The 22,849-nt window shown below is 38.4% G+C and overlaps 1 protein-coding gene across 3 annotated transcripts in view; it reads left to right on the forward strand.

Annotated features, from left to right (window-relative positions):
- Positions 1–22,849, forward strand: part of TBL1X (transducin beta like 1 X-linked) — a 191,233-nt gene that overhangs the window by 36,315 nt on the left and 132,069 nt on the right. For 2 of the 3 annotated variants that reach the window (XM_021527743.2, XM_021527744.3), the window contains exon 2: positions 18,490–18,562. The exons of the other annotated variant lie outside the window; for it this stretch is intronic. The gene's annotated coding sequence lies outside the window, so the exon portion shown is untranslated. The remainder of the gene's footprint in view (positions 1–18,489; positions 18,563–22,849) is intronic. 3 annotated transcript variants of the gene reach the window in all.

A 22,849-nucleotide genomic window follows, 5' to 3' on the forward strand; every position in this document is an offset into this window, starting at 1 on the left:
TTTTTGGCAAGCCCTAGCAGCAGTAGCTGTTCAAGATTTTTTGACCTTGTTGCTCTCCCAGGATGGAAAAAAAAAAGTGCAACAGGCTCACAAATACTTTCATTAACAAGTGATTTCTGTATTACTTCTAATTTGCATAGTAGTTCCGACACATAAAATATTCCCCTTGTTTGATACGGCAGGGGTGCCTTATTTTGAGGTGCAGGGAAATTGTATCATCATCCCTTGCCAGAAATGAAGTTTGTGTTCAGAGAAAGTTTGATTATTGCATGTTACGTAAGGTCTCCTTTGAACTTCCTATGTGTGATATTTCTCAGGAGCACTGCAATAGTGTTACTTTTCAGAATGCACCATCAGACAATGCAAATACTATCAGTTCTTGTGATCCCAGGTTATGGGAATATGGTATTTTCTGAAATATGTTATTGTAAAAATGATGATCAAGTGATGACAAAAATCAGTAAAGCTAGGGGATTTTCAAAGCAGGGACAAGTCTGAAACATCTCTGCTTTGTTCTTCCTGTTGTGCACTGGTACTAGCTTCTGCTCAAACCTTAGGTTTAGTGTCAGTTCTAATTCTTCTGAATTTTTCTGACAGATTTATCTCTGTCAACCACAGGATTTGTATGCCATCTCATACTGTAGTTTCTGATGCCTGTACTTAACTGATTTGTTTCCTATCTACCTCGTTCATCTTTTCATTTTTGGCAAACTGGATTTATCTTGTTTTTATGATTAAATGGAAGGAGTTGCTAAGGAATGAGATCTGGATCCTTTATTGCATTTTAGCATTGTTCCTTGGAAACCTGATTATATCTTGCAAATTAGAGTAACATTTCAAAGGTAATAAATCCTCCATAGCTTGCTAAATATCTCATTTTTTACTTACAGATTCTTAGTGAAGCAGAATAATATTATTTCAAACTTTGCCAAGTGTGAAGTGTTCTGCTGTTGTTCTGTGTGTTCACTAGTAACTGAACATTTGCCATGCTAGAACAGAATTACTTTGTCTCAAAGACTTTACATTCAGAGTATGATTTTATAACTGTCAGTTAAATAATGGCTTTTTGCTAATAATATTTAAATATTTACCGCTTCTCAAACCATTATGATAAAGCAAGGGAACTGCTTTTCTAGACAAATTAAAATCCATGTGTGTTAAGCCTCTGTTTATCTTCAATTTTCAACTACATGGCTGATACCTGGCTTTTGTTATTTGATGGGATATAAAATTTAGTATTGTGTCTGATGCATTGAGAATGTGCAGCATATACGTATATTTTCTTACTGCTGATAGTTGAATTAGAGTCTTGCCAGTCATAGTTCTTTTAAGAGTTTCTGGTGTAGATACATTTGCATTTATAAAATGATTTTAATTGGTGTTTTTAACTGGAAGTGGTCATGGTATGTGTGCACATGCGTGTGTGTGTGTGTGTGTGTTTTATCCTCTTCTATAGCATCTGAATACCTTACAGCTTTATGCATGTGAGCAGCTTCCATTCATGAAGAATTCTTTGACGGTCTCTGTTCTGAGATGTTTCTTGACATTTTTTAGTGTTTTTCTCTGATGAAAATCTTGTTGCTGATGACAATGAGGCATTGAAATGGAGACAGTGCAGAGAGCTAATTGACTTAGCATCAGATGCCCTTGGGCACAATGCATTTTCAGTCATCTTTAGATGAAAACCTTAAAAACAAGTGTGTTGAGTTTTCTCTTCTAAAATATTTCCCTCTCCTTCCCACTCCATTGCAGATTTTGGCTTCTTATCATCAGTAATGATGCAACTAATCACTTTTGGAAGGCAAATATATTATGTGATTGCCTCTGACAGGACTTTTAGTGACTGAAAAGGACTGTCTTCAACAAATCAAATTTTCAGTGATGCTTACATGAACTATGTGCTTTTGATGGAAGCTAAAAGCAGTGATCAGGATTAGTCGCACCTGTGGGGCAAGGAACAGGAAACCAAAGTGATGGATTAAAGGGTGCAATTAGGAAGTTAGACCAAAAAAAGGGAAATGTATTTGGGGAGAAAACAGGAGTGAAGCTATGAGTAAATAGAGCACTTAAGCATTTCCTATAAAGGAAGTTCCTGCAATGATGCAGTGGCCCAGGACTACTTCCAAGCTGTGCAGTAGAAGCTGGGTTCGTACACCTCCTGACCCGTATTAGGTGGGCACTTCACAGGCACCAGCTCTTTCACCTTAATTTCCACAGAGGGGGCACCCTGGTGAAGTGCTGGGGCTTTTGTGAGTGCAGTTGGACCCCAGCATTATGACATATGGACAGTCACATTCTGCTGCTTGCTTACAGAAATGGGGACACGTACTTAATGTGACCTCTCCTTCTGGAGCTATAGGGATGTCGTGGTTTCTGGCACATCTGGGCACAGTACTTGCTACTGAGCTGCTGTAGTCCCTCCTTGGGTTATTGGTCCAAAGGGGAGCTACTTGGGATGTTGGAACCAGAATGTCATCCCAGAATAAAACATTTCCGTGCTGGGCCAGCACTAGGAAATGGAGAATTGGCAAAGTACAAAGATGCAAGTAAACAAAGAATTATTTTTGGTCCACTGAGAGATCTAGTATAGGTTGCTCTCTGTACACAAGCAAGCTTCCCTCAATTGCCAAACCCAGATCTGACAGCAGCACTTTTACAACTAAATCAGAACTTCCCAGTGTCATGTAGTGAAACTGAAAATTAAAACCAGGAGATGTGCTACTTCTTCACTTGTTGGCTGTCCAGAAAGAAATGTAGTTTTGTTACCTTTATTTTGTAATGTAAACTTCATTCATTTGAATTATTTTTCAAATTAGTTGTAGTTCATGATAGGCATCATTCTTTCAATTATTTTAAGATAATGTGATTGATGTAAGGCATTGTCCTGCCACTGAGGTGTACCTGGCTGGAGCAGCAGATACACCATGTGGATAGTCAGAACTCCAGGCAGCAAGCGCCTCTTGTGCAGTGTCTGTCGTAATTGTAAGACATAGTGGCCTGAAGTTTGCTTGAATTTATAGACATAGGATGTGTTTCTTAGACAGGGCCATATAGTGAAAGATTGGTGCCATGGGGGCTCTCTGCTCTGGCTTCTGTGCATTTCCATCTCCACTCCTGGAAAATGCCAGGGCAAGAGAAGGCTGCCTTGTCAGTTTGTTAAAGGTGAGTGTTCCTGGGCTTTAGCCAGGGTCATCTTGCAGGTAGAATAGTTTCTAGCTGCCTGTTTGCCTGAAAAATCTGTCCATTGTATGTTATTTGAACTCAGGATTAGGTCATATTCCATTTCAGCCTGGGAGGGCTGGCCATTTCGGTATCCCTCCTTCACTTCAGGGGATCATGGCTATATTTGTAGGCTCTCAGTGTTCTCAAATTGTGTAGTGTTGGTTCATTGGTAGTTGCTAATTAGAGAAGATAGGTTGATAAACCTCATGTGTATGTTTCAGTTTCCAAGATTCCCTGAACCCTTGGCATATACCTCATTACCAAAATAATTGAGAGCCTGCACTCAGAGTGATGTGATAATATTATACTGCGTTTGTCAAGGCTTTGTACTAGAAAAAAAAAAGGAAAAGGATTAAATGGTGGAAAGAGGAAAACTCATTTCCTCCCCTTCTCCACTATGGCTTCTTTTGGTTTATTTTTATGCCAAGGGCAAGAAAATTCTTCATTTACAGACAATATTTACCTGCTTCCTTTTACCTCTCTTGCATAAGATGGCTAAATACAGGAATGCACATGCAATATTTATGTTGCTGTGAGACAAAGAAAGGCTCTTAACTTGGCCTGATCTGAAAACAAAAGCTCTTTTGGTCAGAACCACTATTGCTTTTATGAAATCTATAATGATTATGCTGCAGTGTGTAGTGTTAATGATGTTTACAAGTACCTCTCATTTCCCTTTCCATTTGGGATTTAACTGGTGGTTCTATATAAACACATACCATGTCTTGATCAACAATGTCACAGAAATATGTAAAGCAGTGCTCATTTAATGTATAATGTTAACAGTACCACTTATTTTTCTGTGAGGTTGCCTTTCTTGGTAAACTTTTGGTTCTTAATTCATGACCATTGTGACTGAATCTGCATTTTCTCTCCAGATACTTTCCTGGGCTGTACTACTGTTCTGAAGAGCTGCTAGGTAATGAATGGCAATTCATTTAGTGTTTTACTGGGCTCAACCACCTGCTGTCAGCGTAGGTCAGAGGATAAACTGTGCCTCATTGCAAAGGAGCTCATCTTAACTGGTGGCCACAGTGAGACCTGAAGTCAGTTGAGTTATGCAGCAGCTCTGAAGAGAGATTTAACAACGATTTTATGCAATACTGACAAAAACGTGTGGAAAGCTAAGCATAAGAAATCACAAGAAATTCTCCATTTCTATTTGCCCAGTAAGATCTTAACCACAATGCAAGCACCTCCTTTGAGGTGAAGATCACCTTATTATTTCAAAACTGGTTATACTTTTCTACCTTCTGTTTGACTTTTGCAGGCATAGTTAGAGTCTTGACTTTTGTGTTTCGCAGAACTCAACTCACTCCTTCTTTCCTTCAAACTGCAGAGATTCAATGTGACTGTTACGTTGCAAATATTTTGATAAGGGCTGTTTTGACAACATGTAAAAAGACTTGCTGCAAAGAATAAAATGGCTGAAGATAGAAAAAAATATTTGATTTCCTTAAGCTTAACAGGATAGACTACTTAGACTCTTGATTTTAATTTCTGTCTTACCCTTTTTCTAAGCACTTTCCTTTCTTCCTTTTCTTTGAAAGGAGGGAACTTAAAAGGTGAGCATGCAAAACTGGAATAAAAGGTATTAAAAATAGTACTCTAAAATATTAAAAAGTTTTGGAAGAAGTAATTTAAATGGAAAAAACATGTCATTGGTGATTGCTTTTACTTCAATAAGTTTCCCTTGAAAAATCCCAGTGTTCTGGGTATGTTGAAATACATAGATATCCTGCAGTAATTCGGAGTGGAGTCTTTCTGCTCTCTCATATGTGCCTTTCCCAATCTCATTGAGAGTGTGACCCAAAAAACATTGACTCATGTTCTTACTCTCTTTTGGTACTGTAGTGGTTAACCTTGACTTAGGATTGGATTGGGTGGAACTGACACAGAGCAGTGTCTGACTGCTGGTCACTGGTACAGGTAGAAATTTGAAGGCTCCCCTTTTTACCACTCCCTGAAGGTATCTTGAGTTATTTACCAACATTTTCAGTGAACTTAATACTTTTAAGAAATGTTTTACTGTTACTGCAGGGAGTCATAGCTCTTTCAGATAGCATGGGTTGTTTTATTGTTGTGTTGATATTTTGGATAATTGGGATGTAAACTTTATTTAGCATGCTTGATCATCAGGAAGGTGTAGAGGTCTTAAAGGAAATAGTAGTATATTGCATCCTTTTCCTGTTGCTCCAAGTAGATAGCATAATCTTTTCTGGCCTTTTCTTTTTTTTTTTTTTTTTTTAATAAATAATTGACTCATATGTCAGGTAGCTGCAAACCAAAAATATAATTCTGCAAACACCAAAGCAGGCAAGAAATTTTCTCAGATAAGGATTTTTACTGACATGGAGATTGCTGAGATGAACGGTGGTTCACTGCATGTAGTAATAAATCCTTGAGTGGAATCATTAGCTCTTAGAAGTGTGAGGGTGTCTGACAATTGTCAGCTTTAAAATATTTTTTATCTTTATATAAAGAATTACTTCAGTGAAAGCACTCCCATGTGTCTTATCAGAGAAAACACGAATTCTCCAAAGTGTTTATTTTAAAATCCTTTCTCAGAGGTCTTACTATGCAGGATACACCTCTTCTTGTATCTAGGCCAATCTTCAGAGGCTTTGGTGAGGCAGTTTAGTCTGATATGCACCATAGGATTCTATTAAATAAAATATACATAGATTAGAATTCCTGTGCTATTACATTAAAAAAAAAAATTCTTCATCAGTAGGCGCTGCAGGAGTAATATAAAATTGTATCACAATAAAATTTTTTTCTTCCACTTTTTGCTTTTAATGACAATAACCTAGTTTAACACTCAGCACCATTTGGCTCAGTAATGGTATCAGGTATTTAGGTCCAGCCAATTAATATTAGGAGTTACTCAGTTTTTAAGTAATTAAAATATTTTTACTGATCTTTCAACAGAGATATAACTTTGTATCTCAACAACCAATTTCATGTGCTAAATATGGGGTACTCTGTTCTGTGGAGAATCCCCTGTACTTTGAATGTATTTCCTTGTACTCAGCTGTTCTTAAGAGACTGGGTTTGCTTAGTGTAGAGGTTCAGCATGGTTTGGTCTCAGACTCTGGATGTGGACAACCTTGCCGAGTGTCACCTGTGATAACCTGGAACCAGTGGTGCCTCTCTGTAAACAGCAGTGTCCCACAAGGTTCAGTGTTGTTTAACTTGTTCATCAGTGACTTGGATGAAGGGGAGATGTCTCCTCAGCAGGTTCACTGAGGGCACAAAGCTGGGAGGAGTGGCCGATAGCCCAGAGTGCTGGGCAGCCCTCAGAAGGACCTCAACAGGCTGGAGAGATGGGCAGGGAAGAGCTGTGTGAAATTCAGCAAAGGCAGGGTCCTGCACCTGGGCAAAAACAACCCTGTGCCAGAACAGGCTGGGGCTGACCTGCTGGAGAGCAGCTCTGGGGAGAAGGACCTGGGGGTGCTGGTGGACAACCATCTGTCCATGGGCCAGCAGTGTGCCCTGAGGGCCAAGAAGGTCAATGGAATCCTGGGGGGCATTAGGAAGAGCACTGCCAGCAGGGAGGTGATCCTGCCCCCTGCTCAGCCCTGCTGAGACCACATCTGGAATGCTGTGTCCAGTTCTGGGCTCCTCAGAACAGAAGAGATATGGAACTCCTGGAGCTGGTCAAATGGAGGGAAAGAAAGATGATTAAGAGACAGGAGCCTCTTATGAGGAAAGGCTGGATCTGTTCAGCCTTGAGGAGAGACAATTGACAGGGGACCTAAACAATGTCTATTGGTATCTGCAGGGAGTTGTCAAGAGGATGGAGCCAGGCTTTGCCTGGTGGTGCCAAGCAGTAGAACAAGAGGCAATGGGCAGAAAGTGATGCACAGGAAGTTCCAGCTGAATATGAGGAAGAACTTATTTCCTACATGAGTGACCAAGCACTGGAACGGGTTGCCCAGAGAGGTTGTGGAGTCTCCCTCATGGGAGACATTCAAGAACCATCTGGACAGAATCCTGTTGGATCAGATGTCCCTACCAGTGGTCCCTTCCAATCTTACCCATTCTGTGATTAATTTACTTGATAACACTGGATAATTCCACTAGGATGTCATAAATGTCCTAAAAATGATGGGAACTCTAGTTGATAGTCCACTGCTCGGTGTCTGAGTGGCCAGCTGGTTACTTTGTGTGGAGAAATTCAGTGGGTTTTTGTGGAATGAGTAGTATTTGGAAATTTTAATTGCTGTGCTGCTGCTTTGATGCAAAATTCAAAAGAGTAAACTGAAGGAAGTAATTTTGGTCTTGTGTGTTTTGCTTTTGATCTTCTGAATAAATTTAAGTTTACTGTAAATTTATCAAAGTTAGGAGACTCAAGCCAAAATCATTACTGAAGTCATGCCCTTAGCAAACCTGGTAAAATACCACTCATGACATTTTTGAGTGCTCCTCCTGTAGTTTCTTTCTTCCTTTTTATGGCTGTGTTGTTTCTGGTTTGCAGGTTATTATCCCACCTGACATCTGCATGTGCTGAGACCTTATCCTGTGTTAGATCTGTACTTTCATATCATACATGCACATGCACACTGCATCTACAAAATACATTAATCGCAAGACACTCTTCAGAGTTAGAAAGGAGTGTGCTGTAGATAAAAATATGTTTAGGAGCTTTAGATTCCCTGGATTTGAAGGGCATTAGGCTTGCTAATGTAGACATAGGCTTTGTGTTGGGTTTATGCTTTATTTTCTTTTTTGACAATTTGGATATAAAGATTAAAAAGTAAAGTTGCAAGGTTAGTCAGAAGGAATGAGTGGTACCTAGTGACTAGAAATAAAAGTATTGATGAGAATTTGTCCAAGTGTGTTGTGGTTTGAAAAAACTTTCTTTCATGCTAACATCAAAAACACTGCTCAGATATAGATAATTCAGTATTTTTGAGACTGAAAAACCTCTTTCTTTCATGCTAACATCAAAAACATTGCTCGATATAGATAACTTAGTATTCTTGAGACATTAATTGAAAGATCAAGCACCTTAAGGCAGCAATGCAAACTTCCTTAATTTAGTCTCATAACTGTGTATTATCCCTGGCCAGTAAGGGTAATTTACTGTAAATCACTGTGATTCTTGTCCTTTCTGATAGCACTATATCACGTTGTCAGTTTTAAACACTGCCTGCTCATTTTTGCTTGCAAACTGTGATGCTTCTTTTTTGTATGTATATGTACAAAGATCTCAGTATCTGTTTGTATACATGCAAACTGTCTGCCTTATTTGCAACTGTATCTTGACAAATATATTTTCCAATTAGGAATGTGAGTGGATTTTACTGTAGGATATTATAAGAGCTACATACATTTGTATTCAGATAGAAGTAAATTTTGAATCTTCTGGCTATGCGGCTAGTTTTCTGCATGGAGATTCCATATTAGAAGGAAAAAGTAGTATCTTTTAGTATAGATAGTAGGATGTGTCCATTTTAGTATCTGTTGTATGGATGCTGAAATTTTGTACATAGATCCCAACTGGAAACATCAGGAAATAGTTGTCCTGGTTTTCAGATTCCTTACTTCTTGTCAGCATGAGTCAAGCATGCACTCGGTCAAAAGTATGTGTATTTCATATTCCAGGTGTCATAGACCCGGAACCTCACCAGAATTGTGCCTGATATTTATCTGCAATTTCAGGGAAGCATAACCTTTTCCATATCAGGCCAAAGGGCCAAATTGATACATTCAGATCCTGCTAATGAGCACAGAGGGCAGAAAACCATCTTTGCAGGCTGGGACAAATTACACTAATGCAGTTTAATAAAATGCTGAGTGGCGCTGCAGTTTTGTATGAGATGGGTCATGATCAGCCTTGGGAGAGCTGGGTGTAGGATGGATTTTCATCACTCCTGTTGTAAAATGAAATGTAAGCCAGCATGCAAAGGTTTTGCCCTCACTGCTGCTGGGCAGTGAGGCAGCTGTGAAGGATATCTACCTCTTCCTGTAGCTGACTCAGCTCAGCTGGCCAGCAGTAACCTGCTGGGTCATGCCAATTCAGTTGTTTATAGACCATACCTTCCTTCAGCGATGCAGGAAAGTGCTCTGAAAACATAAATATCTAGAAGGTACATATTTCGTCTATGGAAGAAATGTAGTGAATTGTCTACAGGTTCTCTGAGGTAGTGCACAGCTGCAGTATTTTATTTTATAAACATTGAATTCTACACCATGGGCTATTAGCAGAAGTTATCCTGTCTGCCTTAGCTATTTCTGAGCTGTTTCCAGTACCAGTAGTAGGTTACTCTGTGAAGTTGGGTGTAAACAGGAAATAGTTATGGTATATATGTGACAATGAGTGAAAAAGAGAAATCAAGTTTGAGTGTAGCTAAGATACTTATTTTCTGAGAAGATAGTGTTCTGCTTGGCTAGAGTGCTTGATTTATAGAAAAAAGCTCCCATATCCTTAGGTCACAGGACAGTTCTGGCTCTGCTAGTTGCTTGGTAGAAAAAATACTTTTTGGAATGTGACCGTGAAACATTCATGGCATTTCTTGGCAAACAAGAGATCCTGAGCATTAGGGGGAAAGTAGTTCTTGTTTTGTCTAGTTCTAGTTATATTCATGTTTTGGGCAAAATTTCCACAAAGATAGGATTTTGTTGGGAGTATTTAATTGTAATAGTGGAACTAACACTATGATGTGAGTAGCCAAAACCTACTGACTCATGTAAGCACCACCAAGCTGTTTTGTACCAACCAGTTAGTCCCTTTGTCCATCATGATTCTTTGACTTTGTGCTCCTGCATTTTTATATTTTCTGTGCCTTTTTATTGTGAATCCAGGAGACTGATACTTCCAGTACGATCTAAATTTTTGAACAAAAAGAGCATTCAAATTATAAACTCAGAATCCTGTATACATTTTTCAGGACAATATATCAGTGTTGATGTGAGCTTCTGTAGAAGTGGTTCTCACTGAGCAGTTTTTGCTCTGGAAGCTAAGAGCAAGTATGTGTGAGAGGAGGTGGCCTAGCACCTAGTGACTTGTCTGGATGGAATTGCCACAAAAAGGCACTTTTATTGCTGGCTGAGGACACAGATACAAAGTAGGTGGAGGTTTGGCCTTTCTGGGTATCTTCTGCGTGGCTCCTCAGCAGGCTGATGTAATTACATGGTGGACAAGTGGCCATGTAGAGCCATCCATTTAGAAATTATTTTTGAGTGCAAGCACAGGCATTTGGTGTGGAGTATAGGAGTGCTTGTTACTGTGCACTGTGTGGTTCAGCTGCTTGCTGCTGGAGTTCAGAGATGTATATTTAGGATTAAGAATCTGAAAGTTTCAGTTGCTAATTCAGCTCTGCAAGCCCTCAGTGCCTTGTCTGAGACAGGTCACACTTATCTTTACCTCAATATGCAAATATCTAAAATGAGAAGAACATCTGTTAAGATCATAAGAGGTTGTGTAAATGATTTAATGGTTGTAGCAGTCTGAACTAGGTAAAGTGATGTGATAATGCCACTAAGATGGCTCTAAGCCACCAGTGTGATCTTCTGTGAGTCTAATGTGCTTCTGCGATGCATTAGACTTGATACTTTTGGAGAGAGAGAGAGAAATGCTAATAGCATTTTGTAAAGCTTTCCTGAGATCTCATTTGTAATATTGTGTCCAATGATCCTTCTTTGCAGTGAGCAGAAAGATGGACTTAGATTGGAGCAGGTGCAAAGACAGTTTAATAGGCTGCACAGGAGATTGATTCTGGAATGACAGTAGAAAGTTAAGTTATGAGATGAGTCTTTGGGTTTGAAGTATTGAGGTCTCCAAGGGGTCTGAAGGGAGACTGAAACTGCTTGTTTTGATTATATTTATTTGGCATTAACAACATGCTTCAGTATTTCCAGTGGTTGCTAATGGATAAGAGAAGTATGCTTTTTCTGCTCTTCTTCCAAACTCTTTAATAACTCTTTAATAACATCATATTTTACTTGACCCTGTTCTAGTCCCCACCTTCTAACATTCATCATGGAACCAATTATTAGATCTGGGGTCAGGAATGAATGGGTCCCCTCAGGAAAGAGAACATACAATAGATATTTTTGTTCTTTTTTTTGTGGCGTTAAACACAGTCCACTTACCATGATAATTTAGGAGAAGTTGCTGCTTAGCAATTGCTAAAAACATGCAGCTATTGCAAAGACACAGGAAATAGCAAGTTGTAAAGCTGTAGTGCAATTGTAGCCTTTCCTATAGATGTTTTGCTTTTTGTGGGGTATTGAGAAGCATGTTGTGGGGTTTAGGACACGTGGAGCAGATAGACAATGGAAACTGCAGAACTGAACATTCACTGTGTGGTTGCTGCAGTTGCTTGTTCATCCCGAAAGGGTCATCCCATGTCTCTGAGCTGTGCTGAGGCACAGTGAAATGCTGGTTGGTGGTCCAGTGGAGGTGTTGCATTCTTTCTGCTACTCAAACTGTACTGTTCAGTGAAGAGAAGTTTCACAGTTATTTGTCATCTCCTGTAGCCCAGAAGACCTGTTTTCAGTAAGTGCTGTCTTCAGTTATCACTCTGCCTTTGCATTTTTGGCCTTTCTGTGAGAAGGTGGACTTGGCAGGGAAGTCAGCATGTCATCAGTGACCTCAGATTCAGGAAGGGAACTACAGAAGCAAAATGAGATGTGAAATTCTTTCAAAAGCTCTACATTTGTTATTAGGTAACCAGAAAGTGGGTGGGAAGCAAAGAAAAAGGAGTTCTTCCATTAGGTTGTCTTGTTTTTTTCAGAAAGCTGCAGCCTGAGAGGGGCATAGTATTTATAATATATTTATGGCATAGCTGCTTCCTGGTAAGTGTGCAACAGGAGGAAGTGTTGTTCTTAAATTAGTAAGTGAAAAAGTGGCTGATAAAGGATGGGCTCCAGCTTTCTAGATTTTATTCCAGACAGGATTTTAAGGGAAAGTTTCTTTTCAATGTCTAATTGGAGGGCCAGATAAAAAAGTAAGATACAACTTCCTGGTGTTGATAAGCTCAGGCCATCACCAGACATTCAGTTAGCTGTGAAAAGGCTCTATGCTTTATGTGACTATTATAATTTAAAAATAATCTTAGGGAATGGCTATAATGTAAGCCTGGGTATTTGTAACATACCTTGTTAGGCAGTGGTTAAGCACTCTCAAGGAAGAGAACTAGTAAAGTAGGATATTGTTCCTGCTTCTACTCGTTACTTGCTATGTGGTTTTACACGTATTTCAGAAGGAGACAAATAACTTGGAGTAGATCATTAATGCTATATTTGAGGCCAGTTGAATGTCACTTTTATTTTCTACCATAAAAAAGCAGTAGCTCCCATTCAGGATGAATTCTCTTTCAAAAATGAACTGACTTCAGAAGGCTCTATTTCTACTTGTGTGACTAAATGTAATAGCAAATCTTTAAAAAATTCTGGCCATAACATTTACATTAAACTTAAAATGTATCTGACTTGCAATTTACTTTGAGATCAAATGCAAAAGATGTGCTAGAGATTGATTTATACTGTGGAAAATTTCTTTCTGTTCAACACCTTGTGGATCATCAGTCTGGGTGGAAGAATGCAGTGAAACCTTTCATGGACAATTGTGTGACAGCAACTGTGCTGTTTGTATTTAAACATCTCTACTACTTTCTAGCAATGCCCTTCATGATGAATTCCTGTAATTAGTGGTTCCTGAAAGTATCAACACCTTCTCTTTCCCTCAGCTCTCTGAAGTGTAAAGCTCAAGGATCAAAGAAATGTTAACTATATTGGCTGTAGGCTGTATGAAGTATGATCCCAGATCACATGTTTGCTGGAATGTTCTAGGATTTAACTGTGTGACCAAATTAACTAGCACCAGCCAGACTATAACAGCTGTAGCAATAATGCTAAAATCTACTTGCTCTATGGAGATGTTCTGAGGTGAGCTGGGATTCTTTTGGATGAAGATTGTTAAGCAAAAAACTGTTTTATTGCCAGACCCTCCCCACTAGATCCTTTCCTGGAAGATTTGAACTAGTTCATTGTATGATTCTGTCACTATTACACTGGTAATTTTTTCATGTCAGGAAACCATTAGATGGTAAGAATCATTATTTTCCTTCTTGCAGGCTTTAGGGAGGCACAGGCACTTTTGATTGTGAGGAGGTGGGGAAAGAGGTGATTCTTGTCTTTGTACTTCTGGTTTTTGGGGGAAAATGATGGACCTTCATTTGTAAATAATTCTCTTGAGCTTTCTGGCAAGGACCCACACCCACCTGTGTGGGTGTGAACTAAGTGTATTTTTCATGTCACTGGTGATGGAAACTAGAATATAACAATAATGGTACAAGGGATGCCAGGAACTTGTGAGGACGGGGAAAAAATCAGAGTAGAAAGATTTCTGAAAATAAAAGGAGGCAAATTCTTAGACTTGTTTTATGGCTTTTTGATCAGTTTACCAGTGATTGTTTTTAGTATTTTGAGGGGTTTCATGTTGTGTATGTGTTGGTTTTTTTTTTTCTTCTTTATTTAACTCAGAATCAATCTACTACTAATAGCTATGTTATTAGTTTCCTGTTATTCTAGCTAGCAAACCTGTTTAAATATACTGATTAATAGGATATTCAGAGTGCCAGCTTTGGAGTAATGCCTTAGATCACAAGTGATAATTGGCTTCTGTAAGAATTGTAGTTGTTGCATTAGTTAGGTTTTGAAGCCCAGTTCCCAGAGCATGATTCATATTGACTGTCCTCCTTTCTCTATGGGAAGTTACAGTGGTGAATTTTCTGGGTCAGGCAATACTGGGGATGGGAGTCAGGATAACTAAATCTCTTTCTGCCCTCAGCAGCAGGAGGAAATAAAAGATATGAAGGAATGAGCAGTTCTATGAATTAAATATATTCATGTGACTGTTTGAGACCTCTTTAGAAGAAATTAGAAAAAATACCATCATCCATTATCCAGCATACATTTCAGTGTTTAGTACTTATCAGCAAGATCTAAGTATTTTGAACATTTTTATTTCCCTTTTGCATTTGGGATCAAATAAAGATAATTAGATATCACTTTAGCATTAAAGTGTACTTAACTCAGTGTGGCTCAACAGAGGAATGGGTGATTTATTTGTAAATACTATGTTCATTAATGATATTAAATTTATACTTAATTTTTATATGTTGGACACAAAAAGTTGTTGGAGGGTTATGTTGTTGTAGTTGACCTAAATATTTTTGATAATTTGCTGTTTAAATATAAAAAAAACAACTAGACTATGGGATTTTTTTCAGTTAAATCAGGGACATATTTTTTCTTTTTAGATTCAGTGTTGGAAGAACCAAAACATAATAGAAATTTCTCCTCAGCAAACTTCTAGCACTGAATCATTCATTTGTACTCATTACGAAAGTATGCTCTTATTCAATGGCACAGTAGTCCTAATACAGTGGTAGCATAGAAGGGATCTGCTCATGATCCAGGAGTGCAGGTATTTATCTACCCACCTGGGAAGCAGCTCTGTGGAAAGGGACATGGCTGTTCTGGTGGGCAGCGAGTTCCATGTGAGAGAACAGTCTGCTGCTGTGGCAAGGGATGCCAGTGGGATGCTGGGCTGCAGCAATAGGGGAATCACCAGCAGAAATAAGTTAAAAGTCATTGTCCCACTCCATGCTTGCCAGGCCACACCTGGAGTGCTGTGCTCATTTTTTGGTCCCTACTGTACAAAAACGTGAGGACAGGCTGGAGGAGGTCCAGAGAAGTGCCACAAAGATGAGCAAAGGGCTGGGAACCTGCTGTGTGAGGAAAGGCTGAGAGAATGGACTTTATTCAGTCTTGTGTGAAGAAGGCTTAGTAGCTACAAAGATGGTGAAGACTCCCTTTTTGCAAGGAGTCCCATTGAAATGATGAAGGGTAATGGTTAAATGTTGGTGAGATGCTGATTGAAACACAAGAGGAAAATTTTTTATAATGGGAACAATCAGCCATTGGAATAATATCCTCAGGGAAGCTGTGGATTCCTCAGCATTGGACATTTCTAAGATTTGTCTGGACAGCGTGCTGGGCCATCTTACCTAGACTGTGCTTTTGCCATGGAAGGTTGGATCAGATGATTCAATAGGTCACTTCCAATCTGGTATTCTATAATATTCTAAAATAATCTTAAATTCAACCAAAGGGCTCTTAACCCATTCACGCACCAAAGGCAGGTTAGTTTGAGACAGAAAAGGAAGATGTCTTTGGTTAGCTCATACTTCTGGGCAAAAATAGATGAACGTATGCTACTATCTACTTTCTTCTGTAGAATAATGATAAGAACACTTATCCTTGGTAAATAGTCACAAGAAAACCCTGTTTTTAATTAAAACCCCCTTTCCCCTCCTTCACAGTACTTAATATATTTGACTGAATCAGGGTCTGTTTTCTCTTTGGAAAAAAAGGTTTTAAAAAAGTATGAGTAACTTGCTGTTAACTGAGATGTAGATTGAGTTTAGATTGAGACTTAGACTCTAAGTAACTTAATTTTGGTTCATTGTAGAAGGATTTTGTTTTTAAATTTTGAAGTGTGGATGATGTTAATCTAACAGGAAGACAGAAGTAGCTACAGTCCACAAAGCCTTCATACAGCTGCCTTAACATCTAAATATATAGGTTTCTGTAGTGAGGTATTTAAATGCCTAAAATTCTATTTATGCACTCCTGGTTTGGCTTTTCTTCTGCCCCAGTTCTTCTAGCATCCTGAAATTAAGTGTTCCTGCTCATTAGCCTCTGTACAGATCTCTTTAACACCCATCATTAGAAGTGAGTTCTGCACAAAGCGTAGCAGCCATGGCTGTGGCATGCTAATCACAAAGACTGCGTAGGAACTAGGAAAACACATGGAGTTAGTTGTTGAGAAAAAATTTGGAAACTGCAAGGGCAAGAGGGAAGCACAGGAAGTGAGTGGGGGAGTAAAGAAGTGGGAGAAACATTGGAAGGTGAAAAGCGATATGGAAAAACGAAGAGATCTGTGAAGGGTGCAGAAAGCTGAGAGATGAAAAGCAATGCTGGTATAGGAGAGCTGGAAGCTAATGGGACTCTGGTTACGGGGTAGGAGCAATATATCATATAATGAAACTATTGGAATGAAGTGGTCACTGAAAAGAGGCAGGGAGGCAGGACTGGGATCCCAGATAGGAAACTGAGCCTAAAGGTGAGAGTGGATGGGGGCAGTAGCATATGTCCATAGGATTGGCAATAGTAAGGCTTGGATGAGAAGTTTTGAGAGAGATTGAGTATCTGTATTGAGCAAGATGGAGCTTTTCCATTTCAATGGCTACTATCTTAAAAAGCCAAGCACAGAAAGAGCTACAAAGAGCAAGTCCTGCAAAGCTGGGAAGGCACAGAATTAAGATTGTCTAAAATATGTTAACTGAGCTTGCCTGGACATTTGCATTATGATACTGTTTAAAATTCTATGATCTCAGAATTGCACGGTCTTTCCAAGTGGAACAGATGTGTGAAGACTGCAGCAAAGAAGGACAGATATCTGGAAACGTGTTTTTATTTGTTGTGGAAATCCTAAGACAGATAGTGAATGGGCTGGTCACAAGCGAGGGGAGACGTGTGGCACCTTAGCTAGGAAACTGGGTGGATACAGCTTCTCCAGGGAATTAGTTAAGATATTATAAAAAGTTAAATACTCTGAAAAATTAATTTTAGGAACCTGGTTGACAGTAAAGTTTGCAGTGCTCCTGATTCTGAAGTTCTCTTGTCTCTGGGATGACATGATGCCCCTGGCAGGGGTCTGTTGTTACTGGGCAGCAGCAAAGGGAGCTCTGTCCGAGAACGGGCATTCTGTCCTCAGAGTGCAGTTCTGGAAAGCACAGGGTAACGTGGAGCAGTGCGTGTGCAGAGCTGTGCTGTGACCATGTGGAATGCAGCCACTGGGTAGAGTTTCACTACTCTCTTCTAGCTACCGTATTCACCAAATGCGATTGAGGTCCTGTGGAGAAAAACCTGTGCATTATCACCTAATAGAAAGTCAGTCAAACTAGATTTGAACAAGAGTGCCCAATTAACTGCAAATCCTGGGGAAAAAAAACAAAACAAAACAAAACAAAAACCCAACAGAAAAAAACTTCTGAAGAGTTTACATTAAATTTTTTTTAGTTTCCACACCATTAGATGATACTTATATTAGTATTTTATTTAGAGTGTTGATGTGTGTGTGTAGCTTGTTGACTTCTGTTTCTTTAAATGGCATGCTTTCTGTACATTTACTGTGGGAAAATATGTGCAAAAAATCTAGGAAGTACGGTTACAGTCAGTTTTCTAATTTCTGTTGACTTCTGCTAAAATCTTTTTTGAAAAATTGTACCTTGCTTAATTTCCCAATTATATATTTACTTGCATGAAGGAGAAGACAAAAAATTATTCTCTTTTGATCTGATGTAATTGGAGCTGTATTTCAGGGTAGCTAATTCAATCTTATCTGATTAATTAATCTTATCCTGACCATGGTCAGAAGTAAGGCTGCAATTACTATTTAAGGAGACTGGTTACAGAGGTTGTGTCATATCAAATACATTGCTTTTCTACTCTCTTACTGTTAAATGGGCTGCTCTAAATTAGATGGTCTAATTCTGGAAAATTTGAATACGTGCAGGTGGACTTTTGTGTCAGCAAAACCACACTTATTTAATTGGCGCTCCATATGTCTGCAAAAATTGATTCCATATGGTTGAATGGCACATTTTGAAAATGTTTTTTTAATTCATACTAGTGCCAGGAGAAAGAATAACTCTATTTTTTGAGCTCCTTAACTAAGTGACAGTGTACCTGTACATGAACCTTCTTTCAATTTTTGAAGCAGTAATTGAATACGTAGGATTTGCTTGTCACATGTTAACAGCTTTAAGGTAGTTTAAATATATGGCTAACAAAGGCATAACTGTGTGCTCTCTGTTTATGCTCCTAAAAACAGGTGATGAAATATACCTAAACCAAGCAATCCCACCATCTATTAGGTTGGATTTATATGAGTTTTCTTACAGAAAACTCTTTCATTTAGGGTCATGGTAAATCTAAATCTATCTATATATATATATACACACACACACACACACACAGGTCAAATAAAACTCAGTATTTTTATTGGGGGAAAACAGCTTTGAGTTTTCTTCAGGTTAATGATAGTGATAAGAAATAATCCTGTGAGAAAAACTGGAGATCTGAGTTTTTAAATTGGGGCCATAAAAGTTGATTTAATCATGAGATGAACTTACTAGGAATAATGTAAATAATTTTTTTTTTTTTTTTTTTTTTTACTGTGCACAGGTACCTAAGGATAAAACTGGCCTGAAGAGAAAATCTGGGGCAAACTGGGGACCTTGACTGTTCTTGCACCTGAGTAAGTGAATACTTAGTAGAAATCAGATGTACAAAATGTTAAGACTCTGAAACATTTTTCAGCATCTCCATACCTAATTGCAGTTGTAACTTCAGACAATACTTTGGCTTTTGAATTGACAAAGACCAGAAGTGGTAGGGCTACCTGCAAGGGAGGGAATGTGCTATAGGGCCTTCAGTGCTTTGCAGTACATTTTCTTTTTATTGCTGCCCTTGAAGTCTCCATAGAATGAAACATAGCTTATAAACAGGATTTCTTGGTATTTTGATGTTTTGCCTTTGCAGTTATTTTTCTTCAGACTAATGTCTGAGTTTGTTAAAGCTTAACTTAATCTTGCTGGTTTGTAATCATAGTAAGGAACTGAGACTCAGCCAAACTGAAGGTCAGGCCAGGTTGAATATGAGGTCATCAGAGGGTGAAAGCTGAGAAGATGACCCTGTGGAAGGTTGTCTTGGAAAGGATGAATGCTCATTTCATAAGAGGTGTTTTTTGAGACCAAACCTATTGCCTTGATTGGGGTTTGCTTTCACTAAAACAGAACAGGGACAGCTTTTCTTCATCAGCTTGGATGGGGCATGTGGTAGACATTCCTTGGCATCTGGAGTCCCCCAGTCCCAAACTCAGCCTACACAGTTTTCTGAAAGGCAGGAAGAGTATTTTCCATTTATGCACATAGCTTTCTTTGCAACTTAAGCATTAATCTGGTTGCAAAAAATGATTTTACATGTCAAAAAAATATCTTGATGTTTTACTTATTATTTAATGTATTTATTTAGTCATACATATTAATATATGAAATATCTGTAATATTAATGAGGAGATAACTTTTTTCTAGGATGAAACTTCTTTCTGCTGGTTTTTATTTTTAAAAATGGGCAAGTTAATTGAGTTTTCTGAAACAATTGCTAGAGCTGGAGCCTTTCTTTCTGCTGGCATTTCTCATGCTAAAAGAATTATCTTTGGTTTTAGAGAGCTTTACTAAGCTGAATATCCTTACTGGTATCTACATTAAATTTTGAAAACAATGCTTACCAGCAAGAGACAGAAAGTCTCTCAATTTAATATGGTCTAAACTTGTTACTAGTGCTGTTTATTCCAAATCTGTGCTGTGGTTTATTCATATTCTTCTACTTAGTGCATGAACTGAGAAATTGATATCCATCACATCACTGCATAAAAAAGTGTATTTCATTTTGCTAGAGTATTTACTGTGTTTATGCCTGCAGTACAGTAATAGACAAAAATGTCTCTCATTGCTTTCAATATTAAAGAGAATTAAATACGTAACCTAAAAATCTGCCAGGCTTTGTGAGCTATGCACAAATAAGACTTAATTAATTAATACATCATGGTAGCATTTAGTGTTATCATTCTTTGATTTGTAAGTTAGGTGAATTACATATCGTGCCTGAGACTGTATTATTAAGTTACTGGTTGCTTTCCTGTGCATTAGTAGTTCTTATTGAAGTTCTGGTTCCTTGTCTTGCACTTGCTGTCTATGGTTTTAGGAATTAGGCCTCTGGACTAGTGAACAGGTGTAAGGTTTATTAAAGAAGAGAAGTTCAATGTTCTTAAATGACAGTGGCACGTTTTGAAATCCCATTTGGCTCAACAGCTCTGTTTTAAATCCAGCAGGGACCTTTGAGAGAGGTTTTTGCCTTATTTCTTTTAACTTCTATACTAACATGAAGCAAATGTTTTCATTTATTTCCTGTGTACTCTGCATATTTTAGTCTATTGCTTTTGACAGTGATGAACGACAGCTATTTCCCAACCTTTTGTATTTTGGGTGCTGCATAAGCTCAGCTGTTCATTTTGGGAATATTTTCTTCTCCTGATTTATTACTGTTTCCTCATTTGAAAGGCAGTACTAGAAATTCCAGATACAATTGCAGTCTTCTTGGAATTGTAATTTAGATTCTGTGCCTGCATACATGAGACAGGAGCTTGCCCATACAAAAGAAAGGCAGTCATTCTGCTGGACTGGAGGACCTGTAGGTATAGTGACAAAGATACTGTGGCAGATTTTGTATTGAAAATTGTCCTTAATTGTTGTCTAATAAGGTAGAAGTCAAGAACTTGTGAACTAAGAATGGGGATAATCCAATTGAATTGTGTAGTGTGTTCCTTCATTAATATAGGATTGATCTCTAGGTGTTTTACTCGATTTATTATTTGCCAGTTACTGTAGTTACCACATCGCATACAGATTTTCTCATTCAGACTCGAAATTGAGTGCCTTGGGGCAAGATCTTCTCTGTTAAGCATGAAAATGAACTGGCCTTGGTTTTGAGAGCATCCTGTGTGCAGCAGTTCTTGTGCCTGCTGTTCTGGAAAGATCAGCGGGTTCTGAGCAAATCCACATCTGGGCGTGAAGCAAGATAGATGTATCAGTGATGTAATCCTGGTTCTGCTGGGGTTTGTTCTTTTCCAGGGATTGGTAGGTCCATGCCGAATTTAGAGGCTGAAGTAAAGCTGACTGGTGCTGGTGCTGTAGCCTGTTGATCCTGTAGGATGAAGCTTTTCAACTTCTTTTAGCAGTTAATTTCACAGAGATTGCTGTTATTTTTGTAAATCACAGTGTATGGTTTTTGACAGTTTTTAAAGATGTCATATGCTCTGCTGTTTCTCGTGTAGAAGTCTCTGGGGATTTAAAACTTTCACTACAGTATCTCTCTTACAGAGATCAATTAAGTTTCTAATTAAAGTTTTATCAACCTAGCATCTATTGAAACCCTAAAAATGTTGGTGTTTGTTGAGACAAACATAGGAGATTTTCTAAGCTCATGAGAATATTTTTGTTGAAGATTGTTGGGTTTTTTAATATTTTTGAGTGTTTCCTTATTGTTCACAGAGTGGTGTTTGAATAATGGAAAGCTTTAGTAGCTGAAATTTTTAATGAAAAGGAGACAAACAAATTTATTTAAACAATTGTATTGATTAAAATAGCTTGTTCTCAGCTAACAAAACTGTAATTGTAATCCTTCTCCATTCTTTTGTCTTTGAAAGACTACTTATTTTGATCAGACCTAAAATGTTGTTGACAATTCTCTTTGTTTCACCTGAAGTCTTTCTTTTGTGTTTGTAAAGTGGTATATCACTACATTTGAAAGGTGCCAAAGTCCTGGGGTGGGCTTCAGCATTAAAATATATAGACACTTTTGCTTTATGAGGCTGTAAACCAGATAATTCGTCACTACTGACAACCTGGAAGTAGATGTGAGCTTTTAAAGAACAATATGTTATATTACAAATTCCTTTGGAGAGGGGGAGTGTTTGTTTTTAGGAATTCCTGGAGAGTGGAAGCCTATTAGGATGGTATTGTACGTGTAATAAATAATGTACTTGTCTAAGGTTTTTTGGTTTTTTTTTTCCTTTTTCTTTTAAGGGGTAAGACCATTTTAACATTCTGTCATAATCATAATAATAATTAGTAGTATCCTCTCTGCAAACACAGAAGAGAGGAGGAAGCTTTTTTTTTATTTTTGCAGTGTAATATTCTCAGTATCTATATAAATAAATGATAGTGTGTGGCATGATTCACATGAATAGCAGTGCAGCTGTACTGCTGCTGTCTGCCCAAATAACAAGAAATGAGAGGGAAAGAGGAGGTGACTGGGATATGAATCTGAGAGGAGCATTGTGGTATGAATAAATCGACACTGTGGTTTTACTCGGGGGGGACACTCATTGCAGGAGGCTTCATCTGTTTGCTGCTTTCCCATATTTAGAAAGCATCTTTAGTGATCCTTTTTGCAAACAGCTCATGCAGTAACTGGCAAAACAGAAGCAATTAGTGGTGTAATCTCAAAGGGAATCTCAAGCTTCACTTTAAGTGCAATGATTAAATCCACTAGAATGATAACCATTGCTGCCAAGAGCTGCTGTAATTGGCCACTAATGTATTTTGTTGTAGCAGTTGATAACTACTGCATTTCATGCACATAATTAGTAATGCATACACGTTTGGTCAGTAAAATTGAAAATCCTGATAACTGAGGGTAGAGGGGGTGGAAGGAGCACAGAGCTGGAGAACTGAAATACTGCTCTGTTGATAGTACCTAACTAGAACTGTGTGCTTCAACAAAACAAGTGTCCTACTGTGCTGGAATACAAATGGGCTGTCTGTGGCAGGATATAGCAAAGACATTTGGCAGAGAGGGATTTGAAAGCTTCTGGCATAATGTAATTGAATTGGCCATTTCTTTAAAGATACAGCAAATTGTTTGCTGTAGCATTCATCATCGTAAGGAAGGTCAGACAGCTTGCCAAACATATGATATTCAT

The sequence above is a fragment of the Lonchura striata genome, chromosome 2 (assembly GCF_046129695.1).
Source record: "Lonchura striata isolate bLonStr1 chromosome 2, bLonStr1.mat, whole genome shotgun sequence".
NCBI lineage: Eukaryota > Metazoa > Chordata > Aves > Passeriformes > Estrildidae > Lonchura > Lonchura striata.